Here is a 25,642-nt window from a genome sequence, read left to right on the forward strand (position 1 = left end):
ATAAATACTCCTTTTCTAACCACAAAAATGGAGCAAACAGGATTGAAATGTTGAAATAAGATGACATGAAAGGAATATACAAATAGAGAAAGCTGAGCCGTTAAAATAATAATTAAATCAAAATACAGAACTGAGCAAGAGATCAGAATAAAGAGTTTTCTGTCATTGGCGCTTTTTACATTTCTAATTGTTAACTCGAGAAAATTCATTTTTTGTGCATTCCACAATGGGAGGGGATTTAGTGAAACGACTTTCATGTATAGGCTATAGTATTTTGGTATGATGATGATATTGTTGAGTAGAAATTTAATATGCTCGTTCTTCGTGGAGACTCCTTACTGGACAGATTTGAAAGGGAATAAATCTATATTTATGGATTTGGGCTTCAGTCGATCAGACAAGGATTTCCATCAGTTTTGGATTGTGTCACAAACACATAAAACTGGTGATCTGATGTCTCTACATTGACGTGGTTGTTGTGCGACGGCATTTCTCATTTCCTTTCATAAAGGAAGGTCCAGTGTTTCCTATACGAAAGGCGATAAGATAGGAAGCCTTTAAGCTCCTTTCCTTATTATTTAGAGAATTCGAACAGTTTTTAATCATGACTGCTGCTGAAATACTTCCGGGTCATTTCACTGTGTTAGGAACCCTCCTAAGCAAAAGGAGACATTTCTACCGCAGCCCAGTTGTATTCTACCTCAGCATGACTTCTTACCTTGACCCTATCCACTCTCACGCCTCATGCTTGAACCTAACCAATCAGAGGCAGTGTAGGGCGGGTCATGTCGTCTCTATGGTGGGCTTCTGAAGTTTACATCCGGCCGCTGTAGCATTGAAAGTTGATCGAAGGATAAAACGTATTGCAGAGTTTTGTTTTCGGGCAAACCACCAGCTAACGAGAAAACAAATGCGCCAGCATCGTTTTCGTTTGGTTGTAATTTCCCCTCAGAGACGGAGACTGCCGCCACTGAGGAGCCTGCTGCTAACAGGTGTGTCAGGCTAGGACTGACTTTGAGGAGCCTCTCCAGCCACCCCACTTCAGTTTTCCGGCCAGACGTTTTGGGAAAAAAACTTTCAGCCGTGGATTTTCACCGACTTGGTTTGCTAAACGGAAGTGGCTTCATTACATAGCGGAGTGTGGTCGGGTTGTGTGCAGTGGGAAACCGGTTGATTTGGTTCCCCTTCACCTTGCCGAGGAGCTCGACCCAGGACGCCCTGATCTCCAGCTCAAAATTCTGGGCGGTATCACCGGAGAGTCTCTGTCACAGTTCAAGATGAAGCAACATGTCTATCTAAGCTCCATCCACAAACAAGAGCTCTGTTTACAGAAGCTGAGAAAGTCTGTGCCTGCCCATCTCTGTGGCCTCATCCGAGCGGACTATGAAAACATGGCAACACCATGACCCAGAAGAGACTGGACACTGGTCACTGGACACTGGACATTGGACATCCATGGCCTTATGAGAGACTTTCCACAACACCTGAGCGTAAGGCCACATTTGGGTTATTACAACTACTGGAGCACATTATCTGCAGCTCAAGGTAAGTTATTTGGTTTAAGCTGCCGCCGAGCAGTTTTATATTCAGCTGTCAATCACTTTTAACACAACACTGATATAACTTTGCTGAAAAAAATGTGCTCATTTGGCTATGTTCTTGTGTGCCGTGCGCAACGGGCGTTTGGACATGTGCATTGCAATATTATGGCATTATTGTGAGCTATTGTTGTGCATTAACATTACTGAATCTGTTTTATAGACCTGGCTGCTGCTGTTGTTGCTGCTGTTGCCTTTTTTTTTTTAGCGTGTGTGTGTGTGTGTGTGTGTGTGTGTGTGTGTGTGTGTGTGTGTGTGTGTGTGTGTGTGTGTGTTTGGCAGTATTGTTGTAGGCCTATGTTGTATTTGTATGGGTTGTATTCCGCCCACCCAGCATTGTCATTTTCAGTTGACACGGAGGCTGCATTTAGCTAATGCCACAAAACAATCTAAGTGTACGTTAGCTGCTAATGTTAGGCGTTGCGCAATGCTCTGAAAAATATGTTAATTCTGTATAATGACTTTTAAGAACCCGCCCAGTTGCATGTCACCACTTTTGCCATCTTTCTCCAGTGATGTAGCACAAAAATGGTATATGCTGCCTCAGCTGGCCCCCTACATCCATCGTGACACGTTCAACAATCATTATATTTCATCATAAAAGACTTTTAAACTGGAATCCTATTTTATCTGCAGAATTAAGGTGAATTAATTCCCACAAAGCACCAGCCCATTCTGTTTCATAGACATGGCACGATAAACCTTTGGAAACCTACAGGTACAACAGGATTAGAACCTCAAACTGATTGACTGCTCTTACTACAGGGGGTAATGTTTAGTAATGGCTAGGTCTAAGTTCAGTTTTTCTCTGGTTGTTTTTTCTTGATCTGTAGTCTGATTTTATTTATATATTTTTTACTTTAATCATTGCTTCAGAGTTCACCTGGAGTTGTAAGCAGTGCAGACTTTAAATTCCAGGCTTTTTTTAGGCCTCCTCCATGTTGGGGCCCTGTTTCTCTATGACTACTTTTCATCAGTGTCTCTGGCTAGCACCTAGCAATTTGGGAAGATAAATACCCTATTCTTAATCCCACCTACAAACCTTTGATTGCCCCCCCCCCTCCTCCCTCCTACCTGGGATAACAGCTGTCAATTGGCACAACACCAGAATTACATGAATCACTGCATAAGTGGAGGATGTTGGCAGTGATTCAGAGGTCTGGAACCAGGCTACTTCTTGCATTCCTATGGAGATGTCAACTCCAGTGCACTGTGATCATGTTCTGAATCTGTAGGGAGGAGAAATAATACATCAACCAACAGAAGATCACTTAATCAAGGTGGGATGACCAACAGTGCAAAGTGGGCAACTGCTGCGGGTCTCCAGAACTTGCTATGCTAACTGATTCCTGATGTTTCAGTGGAAAACCTGTTTAGGATAATGCACCAAAAAAGCACAAAATGAATTGACATAATAAATGCCAGAGTTCCTGTGTTCAGATCTATTATTTCAGCATATTCCATGTAAATGAAAATAAGGGCCAGGGTAGTATTCATATATGATAGAATTAAACACATTGCACATATGAGTTGGAGAGTGGTTGGGACTGAGAATAGGGGTCCAACAGTACATTTTTGCCCCCAGGCAAAATTCTGGCAGGTCAGTCCAGCCATGTAGATTACACACCACTGGTGTGGTGAGGTCTAAATTCACTAATGAAGGTGTCCAAACATCCACAGATCTGGGATGTGGGGTTCGGCTCTAAAAGCCTTTTCAGTCCAGGCATGCTTTTTCGTGTGTTTGTGTTTGTGTGTGTGCGTGTGTGTCAGCAACACACACAGACTGTAAAACTCTCTTTTTGGGTCACTGTTCATGTCTATTTGAGGATGAGGCACACTGATAAGATTAGACAGTGATATCAAAAACAAATGTAACTCGGACCTTCCCTGCTTTTAAGTGAATGGTTTAGTAATTTCTGTTATGTCAACTGTGACGAATTCTGATTAGATCCTTCATTTATAAACCACATATCTAATCTCATATCTGGGGATCTGATTTCCTACTGTTTACATTCCAGTCGACTCCTGAATTACATCTTCATCCCATGTGGAAGGAGACAAATGTCAGAGTTTTAACACGTTTGCACATTTCCATCAGCAGCGCGAACAGCCGTTAAGTTTCCTCGGTCTCTCCTGGCCTCGCCTCCTGATCCACTCGCGGTCCGCATCGCATGCCACAGACACATGTATCCAAATGTGTACGCGTGGCTGTTTGTATGTGTGGCGGCGGTTGCGGGCTTTTAGCTGGATGAGCCTGCATCGCTTTCCCACAGAAATCAATTAAACCTGTCAATGCCCATCGATCTGCAAGGCACAGATCGACCCAGCAGCTGTAGGATTAGAGGTGCTGTGGGGGGAGGGTTACTGTCTTAGTGTTTGCGTCTCGGTGAACCTTGACATAACTGCACATCATCTCCTCCTTACTTCCTGGAATAGGGGGGCTTGTTAGCCTTTGCAGTCTCCAGGAAGTAAGCTGCGCTGTAATTGAATAACAGTGAGGCGGCTACATCAGCAAGGCTCGGGAGATGTGTTCCCTCCTCTGTCAATCCACTTAGATGATAAATGGTTCACACAAAAGTGTTTTAGAGGGGAAAGCTGAAAGGTTCTGCACAGTGTGACCAGTGAGAACAAATACTCAGCTTGTAAGATGAGGATTAGTGTGAAATGACAAAGACAAAACTGACAGGATGAAGCAATAAGATAAAGTCTATATCTATATATTATCTATCCCTGTGAGCAGACGTTAGCTTTCTGATTGAATATAACTTCTTTCAGCAACCATAAAAGAAGAAAAGTAAAGAATTAGTAGTCTGCTCTACGTGTCGGGTGACAACGGACCACCCAAGCACGGCTGCGACGTTCTACTGGAAGAAAATAAAGTATTAAGTATGATTAAACCAACATGAAAAACTTCTATCAGATTCCATAGTGGGCCCTGTAATTGCAGTCCTATGACAAAGTATCACTACGACTGAATTAATGACCAGGCGCTCATGCGTGTCGGGGTATAATGCTTTAGGTTCACTGACTGATGAGATCCATTACTCTTAAAATTAAGTTTAATGTTCCTTTTGGCTAGCAGGTGATTTTGACCATCAGGGTATCCGCCTGAGTGACTCTGCAACAGGGCGTTATCAGCGCACTGTTGCTGTAGATGTGAGTGCGGATGAATGTGTGTACGCATATTGTATATTTGTGCGCAGTTGTGTTTGTGTGTTTGTGTGTGTGTGTGTGTGTCGGCATGCACGCTATTGCAAGCATGAGTGCCAACATATCTTGATTGTCAGGGTGTGAGTAGTGTTTATGAGAAATAATAACGCAGGAGTGAAATCCCGGCAGCGTTTAGCTGGGGCATTAATAGAGACAGAGACATTGAACCAAAATGTATTATTCAGCACTTAAAAGCACAGAGCATCTGCTCAAAGCAGTTTAAAGCCCCTGTCCAATTCCACTGCTGCTTAATATTTCACGCACTTGCTGATGGGTAGGTACGTCGCTTTAGGAGCTAATAGAAGCACCAGATATTGTGCACACACTGGTGACCTTGAAGAACAGAGTGCTCAAAGGTCAAAGGGAGCTAAAGCTGTTGTGTTGTGTGGTGTCAGTATGAAAAGGCCTTTTGTTGTAACCTTGGATACCTCGGTTGCTGAGAATATTTCTTTGAGTATGTGTCAAAATATTCTCCTTTTTCGCATTTGTTATACATGTTTTATCATCTCTGCAAGTAGAAGACAACAGCGCGTCTTGGATTATTTTCCTACTTTGCCTCACTTCTGCGAGCATACACACACACTCCGCGTCCCTTTGTCTCCGGTCCAAATCTCCGAGCCCACACACAAGCCGACGTCACTTTCATTCGAGCCAACCTACAGTATTTCCACTGGATGACACACCGGCAACAGAAAACAGATTGCAGCGCCAGGATATATCAGATATCTCTAGGAATTTGACATTTATGGGTCTTGTTTTTCTTCCCCATTTTGCATAGAATCCATTCAGCTTTCAGAGTCCTTGCATCACCCCTGACGCCTGTCAGGGAAAGTTTGCGCTTTTGACTGAACGGTTGCTAGATTTTAAGACAGGGACCTCATTCCATTTTGTGGTGCTGACCAATTCTGTGCCCTCAGGTGGACGCGCATTTCCACTTGTACTCGACTGCACATTGCCTGAGACAGACACCTATGTATGCCTCCACTCTCGGCATCGTCAGACCTGCACACTGCCAAATAACAGCTAAACGTCTGTGTACAGCTCTTAAGTGTTTTGCTGGAACACGATGTGTGTGCTTCGTTTGATTCATGATCAGGTAAGACAGCAGAAATGATGGGAAGGAATAGTTAATGGTACTGGTTCACTGGCTGTTAACATAAAAAAGGCATCAGTCAGGTACAGAATGGAGAGTTTGGTTTATTTAATGTGCAAAGTAAATCCTGGCTTGATGTGCGCTTGCTCTCAGAAGTCTTCAGATTTGACTGCAGATTAGTGACTCATGCACAATGAGCCTCTGTAAAAACAATGGCATTGCTGCATTGAATTAAAAGACTGTGTTTATTGTTAGGCCACACATGACTAAGACTTGTCTAAATGTCACTTTTATACACTGAAAGAAAAGCAGCAACCGCTTTTAGGCCATAAAAAAAGCATTCCAGATCGATGACGTCAAACCGTTTATTGCTTCTCCAAAAGTACTTTTTAATTTTTGCCTAACATCTCTTTTTAGTGTAGGTTTTTGTGCACCGCTGCAAATTCAAGTGTCACTGCAAAGAGAGCTAGATGAGTCAGATATATAGAAAGATGAGTGAATAACTGAAGAAAGGAAAGAAAGAATTCAAAGTAGACAAACATTTAAAAGATATCAAACCTAAGATCACACCTACAGTTTGCTCTGTGTCCCAGATCTTGCAGAAATAGATTTGTCCTTGACTAGTAGACTATATATTTTCATTTTGAAGTATTAACCAATTTTCTTTCACAAGTCTCAAGTGAATGTCATATTTTTACAAATTAATTTCTTTGCGAGCACTTCATAAATGATACAAGTGTTCCAGGTCTTTTTCATTTGATTGTATGAAGAAAGTCCATGATAACTATTGGTCCGCCTGTACTCATACATACTACTGCTAGTGGACATAAACAAGAGGATATCAGAAAATTTAAATCAGTCGTGAGTCATATAGCCATGTTATTGTCAATATGCTTGGATTATGTGTATGACTATGCTATACATACATTTTTTTTTTTTATAAGTATTGGCTGCTAAAGATGAAAAGAAAGTCCAGAAAATGGCTAAATAAAGAGTCTACCAAGAGCTGACGGATCTTAGCAAATGTAGCAAATGTGTCAAACTCTTTTTTAACTTTTTTGCTGTAGTACTGAGTTTACAATATTCTTCAAGAATTACACATGACTGAAAACTTTTGTGGCCTTAAAAGGTCTCCAGTAGTGCTGTTGTAGCTTTAGGCTGTTTTACAGGCACCATTTTGTTCTTAGAGACAATAATGATGGTGATGATACTTTCAGTAATGATGATGACACAGTTACCTTTTATACACAGTTCAAATGTGTCACCCTAAAGCCAAAATTTTCCCTTTCACATAATTTTATTTTGAAAGGGGGCACCATTCTGGCGCTTTGACCTAAATATCACCCATGAAAATTGTATTTGGTTTAAAACATACAAACACCCTGAAGCCCTCCACCCAATATATAAGGCTTTTATAGTAATTAAAAATCCCCTCTCCAATCCAAACACCCTGCACTGTCAGTGAATGAAAGATAATATAAGATAAGATCCATATAAGATAAAATGTGCCCATAATCGACTCATGTTCCTGTTGTACCACTGAGCTGTAGTGTAGTTGTACTCAGTTTGATTTTTGGACATTATAACTCATAAATGCCACCCTAATTGTTCAGCCTTAAATGTCAAGGCTTTCCTGAAAACATGTTGGTACAGTTGATTTGTTCTTTTCAATTTCAACATCTAAAAACAACTTTGCATAATATATTTTGAAGCTGAAATTGGGGGTGCGGGTAATGGCATTGTTTTGTCACACTATTGAGAATATCCTTGTTTTTTTCAGTAGTTTCCATGTGCAACACAAATATTTAGAACTTTGAAATGAGTGTAATGTTTCCTGAGCTGCTATGAGATTGCTACAACAAAGCAGGTGTTGAGAAATATTGACTTTTACACTGAAATGAATGTAGATCCGCTTTTAGATCCAATTTGAGCGTACAATATCCTGATGAATGAGGGCCATTATGTGTGGCAAACTGGGTGGAAATGACAAAGAAAAAAGTAATAAAAAGCCTTTGGCAAACCTCTCAGATTATTCCTGAGACCAAACTAAACCCAGATACAGACGTAAAGATAGATAACCTTTGAACACATTGGTATTAATGCTGTGTAGATATTAGAGTTAAAGAATGTTCTCATCGACAGTTTTTACAGATTTCACCATGAACTGTGATCAAATATTAAGAGCTGCATGTGGACTGAGAGCGGGATTACAACTCTCACCTTTACCCTCGGAGCTCTTAGTTCACTCTGTGGCTGCTTTAGCCGGGCATTTCCTTGTTCGCAAGTTACAAGCCAAAGTTTTGGCAAGTGTCCAATCATTATATCTAGGTTTCCAGCTGAGCCACTCCAAGCTCCCAGATGCTTCGGCTGCCAAGCTTGAAATACACTGGCGGAAATTCAGGTAATATTATCTGTCAGCCACGTAGGAGTTATTTGTAAGTTTTGCTATTGCTACATAGCCAATGTTAGCATTAACAGCTGTTTACCTTCTAGTCTAAAACCTCATCCTTTACTCGCCAATAGATGTTTCCAGTTGTGGAAAGTAAATATATAAATAAAGTTGCTTCTATTTCTATCACTTCTTTCTTTTCTTTTCTTGTACTGAAGTTAGCATGCTAACCAGGTAGCTTCTTCCCCTACCTGTAACCGTTATCAAAATCCCCTTTGCTATGGGAAACAACAATAACTTACGAGCTAGCAGCCCACAGGCTTTTAATGAAAATTTGGATCATGCAGTCAAAGTGTTTTGAGGCATTTTCTTTGCTAGGAATTAGCCATTTAGCTACAAAAGCTTCCTCTAGTTCACTTTTTCTGTTCCGTCATAGGTCAGCACTGTCATAATGGATTGCTATTAATCAATGCCACAAAGTCCACCAAAGATGGACCCAACGTGAAAGATTTGCAAGGATTTACTGTTCCCCTGCAAGCAAACCTCCTCAGCACAGTGATCCAATTTTCACACAAGCTTTTGTTCGGTGCAATTCTGAGTCAAATTTCCAATACGGTGAATATTTAGAACCAAATCAGCAGTCGTATCAGTCAACATCAAATCGACACAAAGCATGTGAAAATCAAGGAAGAAGTTTTTTGTTTTTGTCAGCGTCAGCTTGTAGATCATTGTGATTTTTTTGTCCTCTGCTCCACTTTGATCAGAAAATTCCCTTCTACTCTCAGCTGGAACACAGTGCCAGTTGTCACCTTCACTGTGCATTTCATTCCCTCTAATCAACCACACCTGGCGATACACCTGGCACTCTTCTCATTAGCTGAATTCCCTGATTGCGCCGAGCCGCCGGCCTCCCTGTGTCTGACTCGAATCCTTTGTTCAGCCAGGCACACACAGGAGTAGGTGCTGTTAGAGAGGAACTGTATCTCCAACTGGAATTATGCAGAACCAACGTTACTTTTATTTTTTTCTTTTCCTGAAAGCCTCAAAGTGGTCAGACTTGCAATATACTTCCTCGTTTCTCTAATTTAAATCTATATTCAGAGATGTGTGTTGTGTGGGTGCAGTTAGGAGGAAATTAACCTCAGAGCTAGCACATTTACAGATCTCATTAAGACAGAGCTGCAAGGAAACATGAATTTGCTGTGAATTCTGGTGTGTTTCACCTCCTTCCAACTGTCTTTTGCTCTCATTTCCTTCCTTCTCCCCACTCGTTTCCTCTCTCCCCCTGGATGAGATGAGCCTCGCCGCCATCAGACCAGGGGAATGAGGTGACTTTAGTTGAGGAACGGTAGGATAGAAGTTACCCGCTAAAGAGGCCTTAGGGAGGAGGAGGGAAAAGAATAATAATCATGAGATGCTGCTGTGTCTTAAGCGGGCTTCCCGCTGAGAGAGGAGAAAAAGAAAGACGCTCTCCCTCTTCCTCACACCCCTTGACATCCAGGAGTGCCGGAAATAGGAGATTGAGCTGACGGCGAAGGAGGGCAAAAGGAGGGCAAAAGGAGGGCGCAGTAAGGAGGGAGGCAGAAGCTTTATAAATGTAAGTGCGAGTGTTTTGGGAGGAGAATTGTGTGCCCCATGCCCTCATCAACAAGTCTCCTTATCCACCGGGGTCCAACGGCTCCGCTGACACAATGAATAATTCCCAATGTCCTCTGGCCCTGGCGCTGACCTGGCAAAGAGACTATAATTAATGCATAGGCCTAGCTCTCATCAGTCAGAGATGAGAGGGAGTAGATGCAGATTTGGATTATTAGATAATATTGTAGGAAGGACAAAAACTTACATTCGCAGCTGCTTCTTTGTCTCAGTTGTCATGCGCGTGGCACCTCCACAAAACAGCCATTGTTTGGTATGCACATCAGTAAGTGCTTGCATATGCAGACTGCGACAGTTAGTTTAACGTGCCCAATGTCATACAGATATCCAGCAATGTCAAGATTTGTATTTCTCTGTGTTTCCAATTTCATGAGACAGTGATGCGTGACAGCGGTGACAAGAACTCCAAGGTGCCGCACTGCCCAGGTATTCACAGAGCAGTGCTGACATAGCTGTTGAATTTTTGCCTCTTTTTTTTTTTTTCCCTTTCCTATTTCACTTTTCACAAAAAAAAAAAAAAGAAAAGCTCTCACAAATGAAATTTCAACTGTCATCCAAAGCAAAAAATTTTATAATAAGTCGCCAAAGTTTGGGATGAGAAGGCGGGGGAGTAGAGTGAAAGCCGACAAAATCATCTGTCTCCATCAAGTTTGATTGACTGATATTTAATATATCACATACTATGAAACCTCTGCTGTTACATATTTATAGACATTAGCCAGCGTTCATTAGTGAAACTAAAAGATCAGCTTCTTACCTTTTTCACTCAGTGTAGAACTACATAACCTCTGACCTTCCACAGTTTAACTACAAGGATAATTCTCTTTCTCTCCACCGCCTTGACACCGATCACCCCGCTTCTCCGACCAGCAGGTGAAAACAATCCTTTTTCTCGTCTCGCTCCATTTCATTCGTTATTATGTTAATTAGATTTTCCCTCCAAAGTCAGCTTTGAATTGGGTATGTCTGCCGGTGATTAGCTCCACTCCCGTCCTCGGCTGTGAGCTGAATACAGTATCAGGCTGCGAACGGGCAACACGAAGGAACTGTCTGCAAAACCCCCTAACTTCCTCTCCCCGTAGGCTTGCCCTTGCACATGTCCTGAAATAAGAAAATCTTATTGATGTCTGAAATATAGCTGACCCATATCTGTGAAGAGAGATCGGGGTTGTATTTTCCTCCAATATGTTTTCCTTTCAACCCTCATGCATGCAAATGACGGCCCATTTGATACATGCTGGGAAAGAAGAAAAAAAAAAGAGAGAGAGCACTCGCTTATCTGTTCATTTAACTGCTGAACTTTAAGAGTGCAGCTGCTTTGCCCAAGAGAGTCTGGGCTATTTGATGTGGTTTTGAAATGTGTTCATTCAAATTAGATGCTCTGTTAGTTTTAAAAGTTTGAAGGCATTAAAATATTATTTTGTTCAGTGCATCTGTCTAACCCACCTGCTCTCACACAGGAGGCAAGGTCAAGTCATGTCAAACAAAGTGGCAGTTCTCCTGATGGTTAATTTAACTGTAATTTATGCTGTTAAAGGGACAATCCAATCAATCAGTTCATCTCTCTAGACCCATTCTGTTGTGTTTTATTACAGCAGGAAGTTATTGGACACTGCTAGGACATTGCTGGGACACCGCGACCCTGAACTATGAGGCACAGTCGCACCATTTTGATCATCGCTACAGGTGGAGACGTGGGGTTTGGAGTCAGTGTCTCTGCTTTCAAGTCGAAAAAAACGCTCCTCCAAGAAAAAATAAACTACTTTTCCTAAAATCTCAGTACTTTTCTGACATAGAGGGACGTCTAGTGATAAGCTGTTACCCTCACCTTGTCCTCTTTATGTTGCTGAGTGAAAACAGACAGGTGTATGGCTACGGACGTTGCGTTATTGCTCCACCGCTCGCAGGCAGCCCAGATGCTAGAAAGCTGTCGAAACTGGCTTGATCCAGGTTTGGGGTTAATTAAACTTGCGAACCCTGCGGCGGGGACGGGCTTCCAAGGCCAGGACTGAAGAGGACACAAGCTTGAGGTCAGCAGGACCTTGTTAGGTGAAGCACGGGCTTGACATAACAGCGATGGGAAATGGTTTGTAAGGTTCAGAGAAGGGGCAGAATGAGTAGGCCACAGCTGCACTCTGGGAAGGTGAAAAATGAAACTGCTTTAGCAGAGGCGTGGGAGTGCAGTTGATCCAGCCGCCGAGCAGGTAGCATCGCAAGACAGATGATTGCCAGCAACCCCCTCCGTTCGAGCCGAGTGTCGGTGAGAGACGCGTGTTGGATGAGCAGCTGTACAGGAGCTTTCTGCTTCCTGCCAGCTTGTTCAGCAAGGTGACCTTAAACTAGTTTGGCAGTGGTCCCAAGGCCCAAGCTGTGAATCTCACAGGAGGGTTTAGTGGCAACAGAAATCACTCTGCCACTCTTGCCAACAATTATGAGGGCCATGTCTGTGAACTCACCACACTTTTTACTGTCCGCGGCCTCTCGCTGAAAATGAAACAATGCGACTGAATGACAGTGAGAAATTACACCTTGGGTTTAATCTTCGTTTCAACTGGCGGAGGATATCGCCAGCATCTACAGTATGTTTTATCACTTCACAGGCCATTCCAAGCCTGACATAAATCATCTTCACACAAGTGACAGGTGTCTGCCGTTTCACGTGTCATGTTGAAATGTATCAGCTAATTTTAGCAATCATGTAGCTGTTAAAACTTTTTTTTTTTTTTTTTTTTTTTTTAAACGGGCTTTGTTTGATGTACAACCTCCGTGCGTCGCATTAACATCTGTGGCAGCGATGCAACTGTGTGATTTTCTCACCTGATGATCAAGAGGTGCTTCTCTCCCAAGTCGTCTCATTAGCACTCAGTGCAGGAATATGGGTATGAAGTGACATACTGTATAGTGGCAACCATTATCATAAGCTAATAGGTCTCTTCTGACATTTCCAAGTAACTTCAGGCATGGAGCCATAACTACTGCGAGAATAAGGACTTAAAAGTGAGCCTTTGGGACCTGGAGCCGATCAGTGCGTCTCTATGCATCAAGGACCCCTGTCTCAAGGGTACTCTATTTTTCTCCAACGGAAAGGTCTTTGTGTTCCAAGTCTCACTTAACACGGTGCATATCTGCCATTTCCCAGGAAGTCTCCGCACAGAAACTGCAGTTAGTTAAAGTTGGGTGTTCTGAGATTATATCATTATCACTTTGGGCTATGTCGTGTGTCTGTGTGTGCGCATCTGTAGACTTTTGAGAACCAGATGTTGTAATAAGAGAGATTCAGGGAATCCACAGTAATACAAATTTATAAGAACGTATAGACAGATACAGTATGGAGTCCCACAACTGACAAAATTGGTTGAAGGTTATTTTCTGCCCTACTTAAAAGTTTTTCTGTTGTTTGACATTATGACAAGAGAGACACCTATATAATCTAATGCAATCCGATACAACAGCTCAGTCATACATTTCACCTTTACAATGCATGTATGTGTGCGTCATGTGATTGCACGGCTGTAATGTGGATTTGTGTGTAGAGAGAGAAGAAGTCTGAATTGCTGAAAAGGGATTATCTTCCTCCTCTGTGTTTGCCTTGCCATCCTAATGTGACCTTTAGGAGAATTCCCCATTAACTGAAGGGAGGCACAGAGCGCATGTTGTGCAAAGGCCACTGTGAAGGAAGTGTAGCGCAAAGGTTTGACAAAAAAACCTCACTACAGATGCCTTAAACAATTGGACTGCTGCTGTTGATTCCTGTGGAGCACGCGCTTAGCTTTTACACCCCTGTTTCGGATTGAATGTGCAGGGTTACAAGATGTGTCTTTGCAGGAAATGTTGTGTTTTTCAAAATGATTTGGGAAAGTTTACTTTGAAACCACATGTTACAAGACATATGTAAGATTTGAATTACTATGAACTTATTAATTAATTAATAGTCTTCTACATTTTCTTCTGAATGTCTTTTTTCCTGCTTGTTTTGTTTTGTTTCTATTTTCACTTCATTTAAATCTATATATTTTTTTATCCATAATCTTGTAGAGGCAATAGAGTGGAAGGTCACTTTGCTGTTTCACCTCGGTCAAAAAGTCCTCACGAGAAGTAGAGATAAGCATAACAAACCCATTCTTATAATTCAAGGTAATAGCTTTTTCATCTCATTTACATCAGAAAACAATTGGGTTTTATTTATTTATTTATTTTTTTGCAGCACAGCCATGTGCCGGCATTTATAGGTGTTGGTTTGTGTGTGTGTGTGTGTGTGTGTGAGAGAGAGAGAGAGAGAGAAATACACAGAAAGCAGAGAGATGAGAGGGGAATAATTAAAACTTGAGGGAAAATTATCTTTTATCCGTGTGGGGTTTATTTTCATTATTTTCATTTTTTTTATATAGTTAATGTTTGGCGGTTAAAAGCCGCCTTGTTGAGGTGAAAACAGAAATCAATGTGTGTTGAGTGAGTGCAATTTTGTTTTTTTTTTTTCTTTTTTTGATATTTTTAACAAATAAAGCAGGTGTTAACAGCAAGAGAGAGGAGAGAGCGAGTGCATTGGTGGTTTGGGGAAATGAATAACCTTTCCTGTCATAGTAATTATTACCTGATGAGTCATCTACTTTTCGTAAACAGTGCAAATTCTGTTTGATCCACCTGAGAGGCAATCAATTCAATTATTCATGTAGAGTTTTGTTATGGCGCGTGATGTGAAATGCATACAACACTTGAATACGAATTTTAAATTTGAGAGTTGGTTTATTCAGAATGAGTTGCCACTGTTGAACAATGTACTTAACCACTTAAGTCAAGACTGACATGCCTCACAATTATTGGACTGATTGCATCACAATTTTTGCACAGACATTCATGGTCCTCATAGGATAAATGAATTTGGTGATACCTTGACTTCCTCTAGTGCCAGGTGTACAAGTTCACATTTGTGGTTTTAAGAAAAACGCCTTAAAAACCATCGGATGGATTTCCATGACATTTGGCACAGATATTTATGTTCCCCAGAGGATTAATCCCAAAGGTTTTGTAAATTTTAGTGACTTTTCTAGTATCTTATAGTATCACCAGCAGGTCAAATTATTTCGCTCATAACTGTGACCAGTATTCTAGAGCAGTCATGGTTCCCAGATGATGGTTCTTAATGACTGGTGATCCCCTGAGTCCTAAGGTTTGCATTTGGTTTTGAATTAAATTTTAAGAATATTGGATAGATTTCCATTAAATCTGGTCCAGACTTTCGTTGTCCCCAGCCAGTTCTTCTAGCGGCATGGTGAGGTTGACATTTTTGGATTTGAATTAAATGTCTCAGCAACGCCAAAGGGATTGCCATGAAATTTTGTACAGGCTTTCATGTTCCCTGCAGGATGAATTATTATAACTGTCCCTATCCCTTACAGTTTCCTTTAGCGACTAACGTGACTAAATACCTGCAGTGCTAGAGACATTCACATCAGCTTTCAGTACTTTGAGCTTAATGCTAGTTAGCAAATGCTTGCATGCTAACATGCTAAAATAAGATGGTGAATATGGTAAACATTATTCCTGCCAAACATCTGCATGTTAGCATTCTCATGTTAGCATGCTGATGTTATCATTTACATAAAAGCAATGCTGTTCCATGTGCTGCCTTACAGAGCTCCTTCCATGGCTGCAGACCCCCCAGTCAAAAAACAAAACTTTTTTACAATATTATTTACAATATTACATTATTATTATTGTTATTAGTAGTAATGGTAGTAGTGCACAGTAACATATAGGCTACATATGCTATCTCAAAACACAATATGTATGCTGTGTCTTCCAAGAGAGGGAGTCTATTATTGGGCAGCAGGCACATTATTTCAATGCACATGTGCTGCATGTAGATGGATGTGTGTGTTCATCCTTTTTTTTCCCAGCTTATACTTTAGTCTCCTATTGTGGCTGGATCACCTTAATCAGAGATTATTGTCTGATGCACAATGGCAGTCAAAGGCATTCACACACATTCTTACACCTGCTCGTTACCATGCGGACCTATTCCTAAAATGGAACTAGTTTAGCTACAGCAGAACACAGTGTAAAGCGCTGGTGGGAACATGCACCCTCCCTCGCTCTTAACAGTTACCTGTCTGGAGCAGGGGAATAAGGGTGTGATTGGGCAACCTGTTCTAGTCGGGGGAGGGGGGAAAAAGGAAAAGAAGGGGAAAAAGAAGAATAGGTGATTTGGATGGTGAAATCAAATCAGAAGAAAAAGTGATACTTATTAGCAGAAAACATGAGATGACGCCATGATGATGGCACTTCTCAAAATGCCATGTCCCACTGTAGAAAACTGTAAAGTCTGCACAGTAAAGGAGTGCCCCCTTTGATTTTATACTAGCAAGAAGCTTATTGCAATAATTAAATTGCAGTGGGAAAGCATGATTAGGATTAGTGGGTAATAATGAAAATAACTGTAGCTACAACTAATGACCATTTCTGGGAATTTGGAGGTTTCAAAGAGCTGTGAGGAGGATATATTCTACATTGGTGGATATTTTGTCGGCTAGTTCCAGTGTTTTTCAGACTCAGTATATTAAATTATGGCTACTTTTAGGCCAACAAATAAATAAAGGACTCATTTCATCCCAGCCATAACTGGCAGTGAGCGGAGTGGCGGACCAGTGAAAACCATGCATCTCCAAACTGCAATTTTCAGATAAACTTAAAGCCAGCCATCAGTTTTCTGAAGGGAGCTTTTTCAAATGTTGGTGATGTCATAAGGGTCAACTCTGCTTGGGTTTGAGACATAAGACTGTGTTACAAACTAGAGATGTGAGGTTTGAAAGAAGTGAGCTGTTAGGAGCTGGGAAGGGTCTAAAGAAAAGAGGCTGTTGAATTGTATTATGGGAAATGTAGGTGTGAGCTCAACTTATTCTAATGAATAAAAACTGGGATAGCTCAGCCTCTGCTTCGTCTCCTGTCAGGCCCCCAAACTTAAGGAACTGTAGTAGTTAAGTAGTACTTTCTGGTTTGGGAAATTTCTAAAACTTTTTAGGCAAAATAAACCATTTAAAAACCAGTTCGATTTTTGTTTTAATTGTATTGCCTTTTTTTTTTTTTTTTTGTAAGATAATGAAAAGTTGACATTGTAGAGACGCATGGTTTTTACAGGACAGACTTTAATGTTTTCAAACCAACATTTACAGACATTATAACTGCACAGCAACAGGGAATTCAAGTCGTGACATCAATATTTCTAGACAGCCTGGAAATGTATACACTGTATAGTCCCATATTAAAGTCTGGTTATTATTCATATTCACAGTCTGATCTCTAGAAATGTATGACTTCAGTATCAATAGTACAATATTCAAAATCCTATAAATGTATAATCTAATCAAACTGGCTGTTTTTATAACTGCATGTTCTCTACAAATACATTTTTCTTTGCCTGTAATTTATTTTGTACACTGATACACACGGGTCTCCGATTCTATTTGCATTGATGCAGTAGTGGATGTTATGTTGCGCGTCCCAAGTGCAACTGAAGCCTTTAACGGAGCTCTTATCTGGAGCAAGATTACATACAGTGACTGAAGGTGTGAGACATGCCCTTAATCTATGTTAATATTAAAAGCCTGATGAATGTGAGAAGGGCCTCAAATGGGAGTTGGGATGATTAATACTGTTTTATTTATGGCAGTCATATTCTGTGGCGTCTGAAATATTGTCCTGCATAGATCGCAGCAACAAGAGAACAGAAGCAGGGCAGCGGATGCACTTAAGTTAGGTGTGTGTTTGTTTTTGTGTTTGTTCAGTTTTCCGTTCTGCATGTACTGTTTTCATATGTGAGCCACTTTAGCTGGAGAAGAGAGGCTATGGACAATGTTTTGTGCGTTCTTGCGTCCCGGCTTCAGGCTGCAGGTTGACCTCCTTGTGTCTGTGGCGATCACCGGAACTTACCTTGAGAGCTGTGCATACGTCTCATCGTCTGCACACTGCTTCTTTGAAAACATCTGGAGGAAAAACAGATCCCCCTCATCCCCGTCTCTCTTCCGTCTGCTCCCCTGTCTCTCTCCATCGTAACTTCGGCATTTACCGAGGCCACCACTACTGTACGTGATTCCGGGTGTCAGAGGTGATAGCTCAGACAGGCCTCAAACCGCCTCACAGTTGTCATTCGGTAGTGGTTCAGTTGGCCGAGTCATGATCATGATTGGAGTATGATGCCACATCCACGCTATTAAATCGTCTTTGTTCAATAAATCTGCTCTTCCGTTCACTCTGCCAAAGAAAATTGAGCTTTCAAAAACACTCTCTAGAGAGGGTAAATAAAAAAGAAATAAATAAAAAAAAGCCAGTCTTGTGTAATTATGTAGACATGGAAAATAGAGATTTTTTTTTTTTGAGAATGGTGACATAGGCTGGCAAATAATTAGTTTGGCTGGCACGCACACTTGTTGTTTTCCAACAAAAATAGAAGGAATATTGCCAAATATATCTGCACATGGTCTGAGAAGAAAAGTGCGTGGGCAAAGTTATGTGCTGGTGGAGAGCTGAGACAATCGGGACTTCAGTTTCAGAATTGGAAGATGAAACTCAGAAGACATACTGTAGCTCACTTCCCACAGCCGCAGGAAGTAAGCTACAGTATGATTGCAGCACCCGCCTCCAGGTGGCTGAGGTATATTTGTATTGTTTCAAGATTTTTATTTCTTTTTGGCACGTTACACCCCACCCCTCCCGGTGCCTGTCACCCACAATATATTTTTCTAAAATTATCGCAAACAGCACAGGCTTTCCAGATGGTATCCCATAATATTTTTGTATAGTGTCCTAAAGTAGGCTATATTTTGTCCTCACTGATTTGTTGTGACAGGAAGGTTTGGACTGCGTTCAGACAGCCTCTTCAGCTACAACAATACTCAAGTTCAAATGCAAATTTCCACCAATAGCAGCACTTAAAAGGTGTGATATTGTCATGAGTGATGACTCTTTGTTGCCAGCGAAGTTATCTTGAAGACTAAACTACATTTCCTGACATGTTGGGGTTTTTTTTTTATTTTTTTTAATTGCTATATTGTCTGGCTGAGAATGAGTCAGCAATTGGTTTTCATTCATTTTCACACCCTTGCATCCCCGATTGAAAACCTGTTCCCATGGCTGTGCATACAATAACTAGAAATGGACATTTAAAATATTGTGAGTTGGCAGTGAAAAGGCACAGCAGTACGCTGTCAAGTCCTGAATGTCAAAGCTTCCCACCAGCACCAGTCAATAGACAATTATAGATACAGAAAAAAGGGAAATTGATCGAGAATTTCTGTAGCATAAAAATAATATTAGTAATTATAATAATGATTAAACTTTATTTTCAATTTAAAACTAAGAATTGTGAAATCACAGCACTGAGAGTGAAACAGTGGTACTGTATTTCACGTTTCCCATGGTTCCGTGTGACAAAGATATGTTTTAGTCACAGATGATGCTATTCCATTTCAAAAAAGAAAAAGTTCCCTCACACTTTCACATGAAAACTAATGGCAGTGCTTTGTATTGAGTATTGTCAGGTGTGTGCTGCTCTCTCCTGGGCAACACTGAAATGCAAAACACCTCTTCACTGTGTTGTGATTTTTTTATTTTTTATTTTGGCATTTTGAATCTTCCGTACCACTGTGTAGTCGTTGTATTATGTCTTAAGTGATGAGTTTTGCAACTTCAGGGTTTCCATACTTTTTCTCCTTTTTCTTTTTCCTTGTTCCACACTCAATTAAAAGTAGTGTGCTTCAATCATTTTTATTTATTTATTTATTTATTTATTTTTGCATGATCTCATCAAAATCTGATCCGTGGGGTCTGAGATACTGTGCGTGATGAAAAAGCGGATGGGCCGGGGCTAGAAAATATTAATCATTGAGCTCCACGAGCGTATACAATACATACCTGTTACACACAAACATACATACGCTCCCGACACACACTCAAAACATCGCCCGTGTTCTTTTCTTGTCAGTCGCAACACCTCATTCTGCCAAACCAGTCTTTCACTTTGCATTGTCTCATTGTGCCACTGTGGGGGTCTTCAGCTACTTTCGAAGCACATTTGTAAAGGAGGGGATATTTACCACACATGCCTGTTGTTTCATATGGCGACTATGGGGCTTGTTATACATGCAATATCTTAAATGTCTTCACAAACTGCTGAACAAATTTGTTTCAGTTCTTTGGAGCTAATTTCCTCCCATAAATTACATAACTAAGGGAAATGCTGAGACGTTTTCTATTTGCAAAACAAAATGCATTCGTTTGTGAGTGGTGTTATGGTGGTATTTGCAAACCACATGTTCTGTTTGTTTTGTTAAGTTTTGGCAGGAAATTATCTCCATACACTGCGCTCTTTGAAGTGGCAGCTTTAGGAGGGATAAATCTCGGGGACTGGAAACTGTCAACGTCGACAATGAACGTGATAATGAGACGTTTTGACAGTATGCACCGCTTCCTCCGACTCCTCCAACAAGTGATCAGCAACTGTGTGTCACACTCACGAACACACATTGCAAGGGTGAAAAGGGCAACGGGGATAACTAAAAAGACAGTTTTAGCAGCGCTGCAGACAGAAACAGTGTTATAAAACAAAATGCAATTTCCTTACACAAACTTTTTTACCAGTAAGTGTCCTTCCTCTATCACAGTGTCTAGAGCCACACCCGAAATATGGAGATATTTTCCTCCTTGTTGATTATTTTAATCAAATCCCCCCCCCCCCCCCGGGATTTCACAGAGGCTTATCGGGAGGCAGGCTGGCTGGGAATCCGTCTTGCCTGGTAAGGTGTAGAGTCTTGGGGACACAACACCTTTTTCTGAAGCGCCACACAAAAGCCCTCGAGCGCTGCTGAGAGTGGCAGATATCACTGCAGCTCCATAATCACAAGTACATACATTTAGTCGAAAAATACAAGGGACTTTGCTGTTGGGCAGATAATGACACTGCCAATCCTGTGAAAATGCATGACTAAAGGGGGGGTAAAAATAACCAAGGTTACGAAAATGGGAAATATTGTCAACGGAAGATATACAAATATAGGCCCCCCCCCCCTTTGCTGGCAAACCACTAATCTTCAAATATTTCTCATGATTTGTAATAATGTATTGCATGACTAGCTAAGCAGAACGTGCTATTAATCTATGTTGAATTGAAACAGTTCAACCAACATCACAGACACAAATGTTTTTTTTTTTTTTTTACTGAGACAGTAAGAAATGGTCTAAAGGGGCATAATGTATACAGACAGGCGGCTACTGTAGGCTACAGACAGTTACAGAGAGGAGGAGAATTTCGCTGAGACGGTAAAGCGCAGACTGGGACACAGTGAGTAATTGAAAACATCCCAGACAGGATGTGGTTACAAGGGAGATAGATTACACTTTGTTGAAAAGGATGTGAAGGAAACTAATGAGTCAGTATTTCAGTAATTGTCCTCTGCTAAGAATAAGCATCAACTGAGACAAGTCCGAGACAGCGGGCCTCTCTTTAGACGGCATTTAGATCACTGTGTCATCAAACCCTAATTGCAAGGTGACCATTCTATCTGAGAAGCTCGACAATGATGCTGGACTCAAATGATGGGTAACTCTGTGCAGCTTTTTAATGAGCTGTGCTGCTGTAAACATACTTCCATGCTTTTCAGTGGTAATTATCATAAAAGAAAGAACCTTGAGGCATATGTTAATCCTTTTTCATTATTCCTTTACTGATATTGTTTGTTGTTGTTCTTCCTGCGTGCCGGTTCAGTCAAATAAAAATTGTAAAAGTGTCCAAAGAACAGTGTAATTACTGTAACTTTAGCTTAATAGGAAACCATCCCTTTGAACAAAACATCGTCAAATGGAAGTATTAGTTGTCTCTGAAGTGAAACACACACCAACAGTATGTTGTGGAGCGTCACATCTCATGTGTCAATTGACACCCACAGTTGAGACCAGACGCATCATACAGACAGAAAAATTAGTCAGGGTACAGTAACTAGAATGTGCCGATCTGGGCAGCAAATGTGACAAAATAGCTGCTTTTCTGGTGAGCTGAAGCGAGCCAACCCACAATGACGTGTGACAAGACTTCACCGTTGTGTGGGTTTACATAGAAATTAATGAGTGGGAGTGCTGTGATGCATGTCGTACACCGCTGCTGTGTATTGCCCTTAAACCTGCACTGATATTTTTATATAAACATTGAGCCAAATCAATACGCAGACTGTGAAAGAGTGACAAACCCCGACTCTCCGGTGCCCCTCAGCTCTATGAACAACTTTAGCACCTTTCAGCTCATTGTTTTGGTTTTACATGGTGCAGCTTTACTGTTTTAGTTCAGTCTCAACACTCTCAACATTGTGTTGTGCGAAACCAGGCACCAGCAATCCACTGTGCACCTCTTTCCTTGCACCAAGTAGCGGGCAGACAAAGTTAGCTGAAAAAACTGCTGAACCTAGCCAAAAACATAACTTTTAACTCAAGATCCAACAGTTTGCAATAACAACTTAATAAGCTAAGCTAATATAACAATGTTGTGTTTACAGCTTGTTCTGCTGCATCAAAGTGGGGGAAAAAAAAGAAAGAATATAAGTGTAAGTTATTGTTTTTTGCCAGCGGCTGTATGGAAATCATCGGTTGGGCAAAGCTGCCAGGAGAGGAGAGGTTATGCATTTTAAATTTTTGCTTAAGGAAGGGTGGTCTATATCAGCTGTGAAGGCAGGGAGAGCCGGAGCCAGCACTCTTTACCATAAATATATATAGAGAAATTTGGGGAAATCTTGTTTCTGTGTCAAGGGATGGATCAATAAAAAAAGAATAATATATAATTTTCAGTGATTCACCGCCCTCCCCACCCTACCCTAATAATTTTCATACAGTTCCTTATCATTACTCATTTAGCATATACAATGTGCTCATTTAATTTAGTGTCCACTTTAGATATAATTTTATCATAGCTTTTGATATGAATACTGTAGTACCAAGGACCAAACATGTTATTGACTTTAATGATGAATATGTACTTTTTTTTTTTTATATTGAATTTTGCTTATTAGTTTGGTAAAAGACAAGGATTCTATTTCTATAGACTGTAAGTCATGCTGCTGCAGCGAATAAATGTTTTCTTGGAATAAACAGCCCTTTTTATTATTAAGCAAACAAACAATCTTACCTCTAGGACAACCATTATGACAAATGTATCGTGACCATTTTAACACCTGCGGCAGAAAGTATTGTAACAGAGTTTAGCCGCTTCCAACAGCCTGCTCAGTAGAAATTATAAGAAACTGTGATAGCACCAGCACTTTGCAGGCCAAATCAATTGATTTTTATGGTACCAGAGAGATAGATGAAAAGATGTGTACGCAGAATGTGGATACTGATGAATTGCGGGGCCAAGTGGATTTTCACAACATCTGACAAGATCACGACTCAAGATTCACCACTTTCAATCCCCGACAGGAGAGGGAAATTGGTGGTGCGAGGGGGAAAAAAAAGAAAATCCAATGGTCAAAATGAAGAGATAAATCAGAGTGAAACAGTTCTAATAATGGAAGCTGGTTAAACGTCATTGGCTGAGAGCAGCGGCCATTAAACTTCTGATATCCTTACGTGACAGATGAAATAGTTTGAAATACAGCTGCCATCTCCTGTCATAACCCCCGTTAACACATTCTGTCATGAGTTAGTCTTACACAAACAACCGCTATGAAGCTGTCCTCCACATTTTTTCACCCCTTTTCTCTCAAACCACAGATATCGTGATGCTTGTTAAAGAAGAATAACACGGTTTCGCTCCAGAAGGTCAAGGACGTCGTCCAGATCCAATCAACAGCATCATATAGACAAAATTACAGCCAGAGAGAGGGGAAGATGCAATGGCTAGCTCACCATACTGAATGCTGCAATCCACCATGCCAGGGTTTGAGAGTTCCCTGTTAGATGCAGCTTCTGCATGGATTTCAGAAACCCCAAAAACAACAGTCAAACTCATCAAAGTCACCATGTTAAGTGTGGCGTAACTTTGAAGCATTTGCAAATTAGCCATTCAAAACGTATGCAAAGGTCAACATTGGTCAGGAAGAGGGCGGTCAGCGTATAGCATGATTCATGACCATAATTTGTGTTTGAAAAATTAATACGAGGCGCCTGATAAATCATCACCCGCACCATCCTTTGACAAAATCACTGAACTGCCATAATCTTTCTCTGCCCTTTGAATGGAGACACATGCTGACTGCAAGGTCAAGATGAATGGGAGAACCATAGGCACTTCTCAGTGAGAAGAGGACGCAGACAAGGTGGTGTTTGTATCGCTCAATAATGACATTTAATATCGACTACTTCTTGCCGATCTTAATAGGTCTCTCCTGAGCCGGACCTTGAGGTACTAACGTGTACTCTTACACATACTTAACCCAGGAGAAAGAAAAGAACATAGCAAATGATGTTGGAACTCAGAAGTGAAACATAAGCCCTTTTTATTACTTGAGACTTCAAGTGGAAAGAAAACAGTAGTTTTGAGTGCATCAGTTCTCTTTGATTTTAATATATTTCCTGCTAGACTGGATAATGGGTTTGTGATTATTTAAAATGCCATAATGGTTTTATATGTTGGTATTTGTACTATTGTTATATAGTGAGGTGGCCATGGATTTACTATGGTATTTATTTATAGGTAATGTACATATTAGGGCACACTTAATTGTGGAAACTCAACAAAGCAGCCTTTAAGGACATTAAAGCTGCACTAATCAAAATTTCTATACATGATTATGCGTAACCTGAGAGTGGATGCTTATAATGATGAACCCACAGAGTATTATCATCCAACTGTGCAGTTTTTCTCTGCTATGTGGAGAACTTAAGCATCTTTAAGCCCTTTGATTTGGCGTGAAAGCCCCCAACTTTAGTATTTTACTATTTTATGAATGTCCAGCAGGAGCAGGCAGCTGTTTTCAGCGTGGGGAAAAAAAAAGTTCTGATAAAACTACTGTACATTACCTGTAGGCTACATCATCAAATGGTAGACAGACAAATTTAGCGACTAGCTACTAAACGAATTGGGGTATTTGGCGGCAAATGAGCTGCATATGTTCTGTAGCTCAGATGGACAGATACACAACTCCAAATGGATGCTAATGTTGCTCGTGTCTACTGGATGTGTAAATAGGCAGCTGTGTGCTAACCCATATCATTGGCCGTATTGACTTTATAAGGTGATAATATGTTGATGGTAATTCAAGTTTAAGGACTTTAAAGTAATTCACCTTTTGTATTTTTGGTAATATCTTTTGGTCATTAAGCAGTAATTGCAGATGAGTTTGTACTGTGATGTCTTTTTTTTTTTGGTTTTCAGCAATGATGGCCATTGCTGCTAATGCTAACTGCAAATTCAAACAGAAGATGTAAAAGCTTTAGGCTAATTAACTGGGAACAAGTTGAATCACATTTTGTTGTTTGTGTTTTCCAGTCTTTTGATAATGGTACAATGTGGCGGAAACAGCTATAGCTGAACCCAGTTCTGTTAGCATACATGTTTATGTTGCACTCACACGTTTCACAGTCTTAATGTGTGAAGTTATAATAAGGATTGTAAAGATATGTAACACACAGCTGTCGCACATAATTGCAAACAGCGTAAAAAAAAAAGAAAAGGAAATGCAAACAGGTTTTTAAATGACAATGACTGAAGGCTTTCTGTGT

This window comes from Seriola lalandi, unplaced genomic scaffold (assembly GCF_002814215.2).
Source record: "Seriola lalandi dorsalis isolate HSWRI2012SDOR001 ecotype SW California unplaced genomic scaffold, Sedor1 jcf7180002054658, whole genome shotgun sequence".
In the NCBI taxonomy this organism is placed as follows: Eukaryota; Metazoa; Chordata; class Actinopteri; order Carangiformes; family Carangidae; genus Seriola; species Seriola lalandi.